Source organism: Tympanuchus pallidicinctus, unplaced genomic scaffold (assembly GCF_026119805.1).
Source record: "Tympanuchus pallidicinctus isolate F22 unplaced genomic scaffold, pur_lepc_1.0 scaffold8, whole genome shotgun sequence".
NCBI classification, from domain to species: Eukaryota; Metazoa; Chordata; class Aves; order Galliformes; family Phasianidae; genus Tympanuchus; species Tympanuchus pallidicinctus.
The window spans coordinates 23,475,752-23,486,566 of record NW_026294802.1 but is presented as its reverse complement, the minus strand read 5'-3'; positions in this window follow the sequence as shown (position 1 = coordinate 23,486,566).

Below are 10,815 nucleotides of genomic sequence, written 5' to 3'. Positions count from 1 at the left end.
CCTGATTCATTGAAGTACTTAAGCATGTGTTGCATTCCCAGTGAGTTCAAAGAGACTTAATCATATTCTTAAAGTAAGCATCTGCTTAAATATTTAGCTGAATGAGGGCCTACTACCTTGATCCCATTTTTATTGGAAACATCCACTGACTTTCATGGTTGCAGAATTAGGCTCTTAAATAGGGCTCAAAGAACTACAGATCTGGACCCTATGTGTCCACCTATTCTGCTCTAAGGAGCCTTCCTGTGTAGAGCATGTTCTGTCTGCCAGCAATCCATACGGTATTTTTATTCAACCTTGGGCTACCTAATGGCTCAAAGACATACCCTTGATAGAGATCTTCTCAGCTAATTAGGATGCTAGAATCTGACTCAGCAGAGTTGTTGAGCATGATTCCAAAGCTGGATGACAAAATGAGGTTGATATTGGTCTGGGAATGTTCTGAATAAACTTGGCTCCCACTTACTCCCAGTCCATTTTCCTACATGCCAGACACAGCTAGCAGAACACCGCCAAGTGGAACACAGTCATAAGACCCATGAGTTACAGAGCAAGAGAAGCTTTGCTGCTTTGCAAAGACTCAGACCAAAGGCCATGTTGCTGGGCTCAGCGAGGTGGAACCAGTTGTGAGAATGTCATGCAGAACATGCAATATTTGACAGGTCTATGAGTAGCCTCATTAAAATCAATGAGAATGAAACACACGCTTTGCTCCACAGAGATGGGATTACTCATGTGCCTAAAATTAAACATGTGGTTAAGTGCTTTGCTGAATCAGGGCCAGAGAGATGGAAAATGAGTACTGCCAGTACTGATTCTCTCCCATCTCCTTTTCCACACAGCTGCCTGCTGACGCCTGCTGACTTTTTTGTAAATAAGTACTGTAGCTGTAGTACTTTATTAATTACTAAAAGAAACTGGGCCATATCCAAAGTCCTGGCCTCAGTGAAGTCCTATTTAGACAAAACATCCATTAATGCCAATTTAAGTTTTGGTCATAAAAATGGGATTGTGTGGTGTAAGAATAGAGTAGTTCCTAACACAACAGATGGAGATGAGGTTCAGTCTATGGCAGAACCATATTGGTGGGAAAATTTAAATTGTAGATGAGTCCAAAACAAACCAGTTTTCTACTGGGAAAAGCACAGCTTTTCTGAGCTTTTCTCCTGTGTGCACTTAATCAGTAGACTTGTCAAATCTTTTAGCAGGAATTGGTTGAAGGCTTTTGTTTTACCACAAATAACTCTTACAATATCTGAGAAAATGACATATGTTTGTGCACAGGAGAATTATTATTAACACATTTGCTCGTTTAAGAGATCTGGTAATAATTATTAATTTGATTCATTGTACAAAAAGATTTGTGGTCACATCAAATTGTTTCTTTGATACTAAATCAAAAAATGTAAGCTAGAATATGGAATCTGTATGAACCAGGAAAAAATTTCGTATGTGTGTGCTTTACATAGAAGAGCCATCATGTGACAAGAATCTGCAATTTGTGTTGCATAAATTTGCACAGTTGCCATCTTCTTACATTTACTTATAACTTCCAGAATGGTATTACCAGAGTTATATTCAAACTTTTTTAGAACAAGCTGTTTCTTGTGTCCATATAAACAGCCCATGGAAAAACAATCAAGATAGAACATATAAGATTATAAAATGTACTACAGACATCAGAGATTAACAAACTGTGTTTTATTTTTGTGTAAATAGCAAAGCTATAAATGTTCTGATAAACACAGATGACAGATCTTTGATTTGTATTTAACTTATTTTGGAAATGTGGGCATTTAATTCTTGTAATTGAAATAAGCAGTGGAAAACAGATCTAAATTTTTAGACTGTTCTCCTTAGCTGTTATAGTGGAACTTATGTTTAAAAATGTTAATACTGTGTAATTTTTTATTCTGTTAAACTAAATCAGTATTAGAGTTAAGAATGAGCAATCTTGAAAACATTTGCAAAAATCATTTACCATATGTTTATCTACTTGTCAAACTATAAATAACAAATTACTAATATCAGTCTTTGAACTAATGTAGTAAAATTGAGTTAGAATAAGGAAAAGTTTGAAGATAGATGAAATGTGATGTGTGAATACAATTACACATAGTATATAAGAATATATAATAGGTAATATATAAAATATAATTGTATACAATGCCATGCATAAATGCACAGCAGTGATTGGAAAACATAGCGTCTTTCAGTACTGCCTGATACTCCAGCTATTTGCTTTTTCATAGAGAAAAATCAGTTGCTAGATTGAATACGTATCAATAGGGTTTTGCTAGATATAGACTAACTCCAGGAAATACAGAAATGGAAACATACTTCTGCCATGCTTCAGAGGTCCATAAAGCATCTACAACCATTCTCCAGTGTTCATCTCCTTCTTCCTTGGTTCTGTTCTTGATAAATATTATGGAAAGAGCAATGCTACACAAGTTGTCAGGGTTGGTTTTCTTCAATTCTCGTGTACATAAAGTGCAGATACTAGGTTTGTGGTGTATTAGGTATATGGGTAATGCATGTGCCTATGTCATACACATCAGAAAAGAACGACCTGTCACACACTGAGGAGTACACAGCTCTCAGCGTCTGCATCTGTCAAGAGCCACATCTAATTAGCTCTCCTGTCCATACTCACTCAGTACTGCCCTGTTTGGACAAAAAGAGAAGTGGACTTGCATTAGACTTCTTGCCTCTAACTGATGGCTGGCCAACTGAGTGGATCTGGGAAGCTACAGGCCAGTCAAGCCTCACTTCCACCCCTGGGAAGGTGATGGAACGACTTGTTCTGGATACTTTCTACAACCAAGTGGGAGAGAAGAAGGTTATCAGGAGTAGTCAGCGTGGGTTCAGCAAGAGGAACTCATGCTTGACTAACCTGGTAGCTTTCTATGATATGACTGACTGAGTAGATGGGAGGAGAGAAATGGATGTTCTGTACCTTGACTTCAGCAAGACATTTGACATTCTGTTCCACAGCATCCTTGTTATGAAACTTGGAAAGTATGGGATAGATGAGCAGACAGTGAAGTGAATTGACAACTGGATGACTGGCAGAGCTCAGAGTACTGTCATTAGTAGTGCAGACTGGTTGGAGGCCCGTAAATAGCAGTGATGCCCAGGGGTTGGTGCTGGATCTGATCTTGTCCACCCCTCCCCAATCTCATTTAAGGGCTGGCAGCTGCAATGGAAGCATCTCTACTTGGAGGCTGCCTCCTCTGGAGGATTCTCAGAAAGGGGTAAGCAGTTCCTTCTTTATTACCAGATTGTGACCTCTACCTTTCTTGGGTGATCTGAAACTGCTTTAAAGTAGCTGCATCAGCTACTGCCACTCCTTTCACACAGTAAGTGAAAATAAAAAATATAGGTATCAGGAGCAAGAAGCCTGAATGATTTACCTATCCCATCAGGGAAGACTCAAGCTGGAACACCTCTGTCTATCAATTCTTGGAGCAGTTTCTGGAGGGCAAGATTCCTTTATGTGTTGTAGCATCTTTATAGAGTAACAGACAAAGCTATTAGCCTGCAAGTTAGATAAGACAATGTCAATTAAGAATAACTAGGTTCTACTTGGCTGTCTGAGATAATGCATATTCTCTGAACTACAAAGAAAGGTAACCACATGTACAGCTCTGCTTAGGAAAGCTGCTGTGGAAAAGTGAGATTAATTTTGACCTGCAAAGTGAAATTTTGACAGTTTGGATGGCTATCTCACAATCTAGCCTGAGTCTGTGGTGGTCTAAGCAGAATAAAAAAGCGCTGAGCTGAGGGATCACAAAGATGAATTCAAGTAACACAAATAAAGATCATCTTGAGACTGGTCATTTTAGCTTTCCAATGAAAGGAAAGCAATAGAAGAGCAGGAAACATGATGTAAGATCCATGAGCACAGCCTGGGGTGATGGTCTGTTATGCTTCAGGATCTTATGAGAAAACTTGAAAGACTGTCAACAAAATCTGGATGTGGTAAGTGCATCCTAGCAAGTCTTTAAAAAAAAAGCAGCAAAACAATAGCAAGAGTTCATGTGGTCTAGACCAATGGCCAAATATAGAAAACCGCAATGTTTCCTTTCTTAAACAGAAGTTGGCAGAGGGGGACAAGTGCCTGAGTGGAAACACACTGTGACGGCCAAGCCATGTCCAGAAGGGACCCAGACGCTTCCTGATCTAGCACCAGGAATTGTGTAGGCGACCCAGGCTCACTGCGCTCATGGTGGATCAGGAAAGATGCCAATAGTGAAAGAAGTGTGTGTGAGGGAGAAAAGGAAGAGTGGCAGGACAGAAAGGCAGTACAAGACACTAGTATCTATTCCGCATTTCCTGTCACATTTCACATAGTTGGTGAGTGAAAACAGCTTGTCCTGCAAATGACCTTAAGAAGAAGTGCTGTTAAGGAAAACTGGAGTCTTTAGGTTTGCGGCTGAAAGAGATTGGAGACTGTAGGCACTCACCCTGGGAGCGCCTTCACCCAATGATGAAGGAGAAAATCTAGATATCATGCTGGCCATAGGCCAAAGTGGTCTAAATGCAGGACTTCACATGACTCAATGCCTGGAGAAACAGCAACCCTTTCTGGGGACCTCCACAGTCTAAGGAGTGGGAGCAGCCATGGAGCTGAATGGAAGGTATCACCAGGCAGACCGGCACAAGATAAACTGACAAAGCATGTGAGTGTTGCATGATTTTTTGCTGGAAAACGCCACATTGCACGATTAAGAAGAAAATGGAACTCACAGCCTTGCCAGACAAGTCTTAAGTAATCCTGTTGTTCCCGGCATAAGCAGCGGCTGTGTTAATCTAATGGTGTAACTCTCGGTCTTCTCTGAGGGGTGAGGGGTAGGAAGGCTGCACTGTGAAAGCTGTGAAAACATCCCTACAGAAAAGTACTCATTTAATTGTCACCAGCATCTTAATCTTTCCTGAAACCTTGCGCAGCAGAAGCTGCTGTACCAGAAAGGAAAAGGTGTATACCCAGGCCACTTGAAAGAATGAACTTCTCCAGGTGTTTCACAAATACCTGTGTAATGTTTCCAGAGCACTGTTGGATGAGAGAGGCAAAATCTATATGCGAGTCAGACAGAAGATAAATGCTGAAAAGTTATGGAAGCTGATTGGTTTTGAGTGAAAGACTAGAGTGGAGATAGAGACAGGCATTAGTGTTCAGCCCTGTGCCAGCCTCTTGTTGTAAGAGAGGAGTGATCACCGAAGAGCAGCATTTTCCTCATAGTTTTGCTTTTTTTCTTCTTCTAACAACTACTGCCCTACAAGCCAATTTCCATTCAGATACCTAAAAGTGACATGGTAGTTGTGAAAATGGCCCTGAGCCTGGTATAGATACTGATCAAGATGGGAGCACTTGGTAATGACCTGTGGCCTCTTCTCTATGACTGGGGCCTCGTAGAGGAGTCATGGAGCCTGGAGAAGATATATAAAGTCTCCTGACTAATGTTGAGGTGTCTGAGCAATGAAGAGTATAACAGTGATCGATATTTATACTAAAATGTGATGAAGTGTAAATATGTGATTAATGGGGCAATTAAACTCCCTTGCTTCCAGTAGGGGCCTGAACCTGTGTTGGGTTTTTTTAGCACTATATCTTTTAGCTATTTTTAAGGTACTCCTTAATTTCATTTTGAGCTTTTACCCCAATTTGGCAGAGGCCAAGTGAAAAATTGTGTCACATCATCAGCAAAAACTATTAGATTATGATCCTTTAATCTCCTATATTGAGCATTAAGGCCTTGATTCAGCAAGGCATATAAGCGTGTGCTGAATTTCAACTATGTGTGAAGACTATTGTTATTCAGAAAAGTGTTTAGGCGTGTGCTTGTGTGTTTTGCTGAGCTGAAGCTTGAGAGCCATAAGAAGGCATCTGGCACTTACCTAAGAGCAATCACGGGTGAGTCATAATAGTGAAACTGAAGCTGTGATCCCAGAGTTGTTACCAGAGCAGCCTCTGGAACCTGCAGTAATCAAGAAAGGGAAAGATCTGCTTGTTCCCATCTTCAGACTTCTGAAGTCTTTTTCTAGTTTGAAACTGCATTATTCTAGCAGTTTCTTGCTAGATACTCAGTTGAAGGTGAGGAATATCCGAACAATTTTTCATCATGAGATGGTGACTGTTGAACAAACTCTAGCTGTAAAGCCAATAGAAAGGCTTCCACTCTTTCTAAAGAAAGCTGGATTGGACCCTGGGTGAGTCACTGCATGAGCAGCTCCATTCTCAGCACTTCTCTTTCATCTGTAATGCAGCAGCAGATCAGGGTTTCCAGCAAAGGCTGGCAAATGCTTAGATCAAGAAATCACTTCCTGACCCTGAAGTCTGCTGACAGCATGCCACTGTCTGCATCTAGCTTTTGTGACGTTGTGGCCATCAGAGTGAGCTACCCAAAGTACTCCAAGGATGGCAGAACTGCACTGAGCACCAGCTGGCCTAGTTCTGGGAGTGGGCTTTTGTCTGGCAAGCACCACGTCTGGATGCAAGGCAACGCTGCTCTGACTAACCTAGCTGTGAAAGAAAGAGAAGGATTTAACTCCCTGTCAGCTGTGAGTAATAAATGAGATAACTCCCCAGCTGATTATCAGCTGTTTTACCTGCAGTGCCGAGGACTATTTAACTCGTACTATGACTGATTAAAAAACATAATGGAACATTGATTTTTTTCAACTCTATAGGGAAAAAAATCAATGCTGAATAGGATCAGGATAAACAGCAAAAGTGAAGAAATATGGCTGTAAATTCCATTGGATCCAAACCCCAAAACAAGAGTATATATTCTTAACGGTAGGAATGTACAATCTTTCTGAAGCCTCCTAAGTCTCTGCACTGGTAAAAATAATCTCAAACTTGAAAGCAGACTGAAAATAGATCTGGAGACTCCAAGTGAAAAGAGACAGTTATCCTCCGTGCCTGCTAACAAACATAGTCTCTTTTTGTTATGAAATGTCTCTAACTGAAAATACTGCCTGACAGTAAACTCCTTCATCAATTCATCACAAATTCTTCAAAGGCATTTTGGAAGTCTCTCTAAACCATTGGCTTTATTGTGGCTTTATTTAGGATTTGAGGAGAGAGAATGCTGCAATCAGAAAGAATGAAAGGCCGGCAGAGGAAATGATTACCTTTCAATCCCTGTGATTTAGAAAGAATAATATGCTTCTTTCTTGGTCTATTGTATTATATACTCACAGAATAAAATTTGACAATGTGGCGCTAAACTCTAACTCTCTGTTGAGGTGATATCATCCTGCGTTGTATACCAGGGACTTCTGGACCTGGGATTTTGGTGTCCTTTCTAGGGTGGCATTCCCCTCACTGTTTTTGGCTTAACCACTATATGTTCCCTTCAGTGCCTCTCTAGATAAAGTAATCAATGCAAAGGGTTGGCTGTTGCATCCTCACCTAGCATGGCTTTCTTTTGCTTAGAATAAATGTTAGTTTTGACAGAGGTGATTTTAAAAAAAGAAAAAATCTTAAAAAAAAAATAAATCCTCAAACCCTTTCAAAACAAAACAAAAACACAAGCTAAGTTTCGCTCCTTTATGCAGTGATGTAGCTGCACATACTTCATCTAAAGCAGAAAAAAGGTGGTTGCTGCAGTGCAGTGCTCTAAGCATTTGTGTTTTTCTGAAAGTACAGCAGCAAGGAGTTACTTTTTTCTAGTGGTAGTGAGTTCGTGTCTGTTTTGTGATGAACAGCTGAGCTTGCTGTTCAGCTTCACAGGCTTTCTGAACATTTATCATTATTTTGCTTCTTAAGGAAAGTAGGTTGGGGAAAATGCCCAGCATTAGCTGTGGCAAAGACCTGCCTGGCCCCATTTGACAAAAGGATTAAGGAAATCTGATTTCTGATAGCTGCACAGCAAACTAGGAACATCTGACATTAGTCTCTAAATCTGAGCTTGCTAAATGCTCTCAAAAATCCTCCAAAATGCTGGGGTCTGTGATAAGAGCAGTAGAAGGATCATCCCAAGAGGGATATAACCAGGAAATGGTACCACATATAGTGGGTACTGGCCACAACTGTGGCAGGACCCTTAGCTCAGGAAGCCCACCCAGCCTTGCACTTGCTTGGTTTTTAATCAAGGCCTCTGCTGTCTGTGTGCTTTTGTCTGTCCCTTGCCAAACTTCATCTGCCCATTGCCAAACTTTGAATGCATTTCATAAACCCAAGCTGGAACTCTTGGCTTTAAAAACTGTGATAAAACTGATCATGTTAGCATACGAACCAGGTAAATGTGTCCCTTTGTCAACAAGTAGTTCATTTTTTTGTTTGTTTTCCATTGAAAAATTCGTTTTTCTTTCAGTTTTGCTACTGAGGGTTTGCTTTTAAAATGAACGTTTCAAACACTATCAAAAATTTTGTTTGAAGCCTTGTTCAAATACATGGAAAGCAGGGACTGGTTTTTTTGTTCGTTTGTTTGTTTTTGTTGTTGTTTTTTGATAAATAGTGCTCCAGCTGTTTCCCCATAGATTTTAAAGCAAAAGTGAACTGAGATGTGTTTAGAGGTACCCTATGCAGTACACTCGGCCAGTCTAAGTGTATCTTTGTACCAAGGTAACGTTAACATTAAAGCAAACTAAGGTTGTGACCCTGTACTCACAACACCAGATTCATTACTCAGTTCCTTTTCACTAGTAAATGATTCGGGCTGCCATCAGCATTTCTGGAACCTTGTTTGGTAGCTGTTTTGCTAGAATGCTGCTGCTCCAGAGCCCCGGGGATACGCTTATCTGGTAGGTACTCCTTCAAAGTTGAATAGAGTTGTTTGTTTTCTTTTTTATTGAAAGAAGTCTGGGTTTGCAAATAATGTAACTTTTTCTAATCTGATTTCAGCTGTAACCAGGGAAAACCAGTACTTTGTGGGTTATTTGTGGGCTATTTGTACGCATACAGAACTGTGTCATAGGAACGTTATAGCCAACCACCGTCTGCAGCTGATGATGGAAACAATCCAAACCAGCCCAAATGAAGCAAGCATTGAGACCGAACTCATGAACCACAGAGAATCTGCAGTCTGTTCAACGTTCAATTTTCTTAAAAGCCCTCAACTAAAATACACTGTAGTACAGAGAGTGCTGTGTGTAGGGTTTTGGGATGCAGTGTTTTGGACAGGGAAGAGAGGATGCTCAGATAATGGAAAGGAGTCTCCTGGGAATGGCTGGATATGCCCCACGCTTTAGGCAGGTATGTACGTTGTGGGGAACAGGGAATGGGGTGGAGAGCCAGGAATCACTTAGGGGTATCTATTTCAGCAATGTGCTGGTGAGAAAGGCTAGGCCAGAAGACTGGTGTTAGAGCCTGTAATAAAATGAGACAACAAAGCAGATGTGAACCCACCCCTTGCAAACAGCACTTCACATGTGCATGTGATTAATAGCTGTGGTGAAGGGTTAGTGAGCAACAGCCTGATGCCAAATGGATATCAATGGGATAAAACCATGCATTTGGCAGATATGGGAAGGAGAACTCATTGTACATGGAATAAAGGAGAGCACGCAGCAACTCCCTGAACCCCTGGTAGAGCTCTGGCACTCCGACAAGAATCTGGCTGTAACCCTGTGCAACAAGGACCACGCATGTACACATGTGCACACAATTACATGGCATGGACGTAATAGGAGAAAATTGAATATAAAATATTGCAGAAAGCCAATAATTCTGGTTTATATCTTTCTTTCTCCTTGAGGCAGAAAAGAACTTGGCTATTTTAAAATCTGGGATCTATTTACATAGCCAAATGTAATGCTCTTTCTTGTGAAAAATAGGGTAGGATGGAATTTAAAATGTCAACATTTCTGAGACCTGTTTATCTCTTTTCATGCCTCCCTCTGTACTGAGTATTAAGGAATAGACACTAGGTGATAGAAATTGTGACAGTTCTGCTGAAGTTATGACAAGTTATACCACCTGCAAATATGATCCAAAATCTCTGATGATGTAACTGCGTTAGAAAATATGGTTTTAACCACGTGGTAGCTAGTGTATGGGAAAGTCCTGTTGTTGATAAAGCAGGTTGCATCTTTCACTTCCTAGCTGCTTTAAGAAACCAAAGGAAAGCTTTAACACAGAAAGTTGATGTTTTCCATTGAAGGTATTCAGTAGGATATATGTATTTTCCAAAACTTTCTAATGGAAATGGCAAGCACAACATTATTTTTTATCAACTTTGTAAATAAAAAAATATTTGAAACAATATTAAGATCCTACATTATCTTAAGTGTCTTCAGAAACTGACTGAAGTTCGGGTTTTTCTGTTACCAGAGCACAAAGACCTAGCTTGTTTGGTGATGGTAATGTTTACGGGAGCTAGAACATGGTAAATCTTCCCAAAACAGTGTAAGCAAAAGTTGCAAGAAATGACTCAGAAAAGGTTAAATAAATTAGAAAGTTTGTGCTTGGCAAACAGAGGAAAATCTCTCATCTGTGTCAGTGTATATGGAAGAAAATACCCTGCTTGGGTAGAGACTCCAGTGAATTTTAGTTTTGCTGTCCACACTGAAGACAGTAACTTTCACTTCATGGCATTCTATGGCGCACACAAATATAGATGGAATTCGGCGTTTGTATGTAGTAGCCTGTAGCCAACCAATTGACTCACTGATTGCAGACAGTTCAGTTCTAAATCTAGCTGTCTGTGACACAGCAGAGGAGAAATCTGGGTCACCTGCATACCCTGAGTCACTGCCGTTGGCTAAAGGTTGCAAATGCTCCACTGAACTGATTAAACTTCTACTTTTGTCTACAAAATGAATACTGTTCATGTTTTCTATTTTTGTGTATGTGCAAATAAAAGA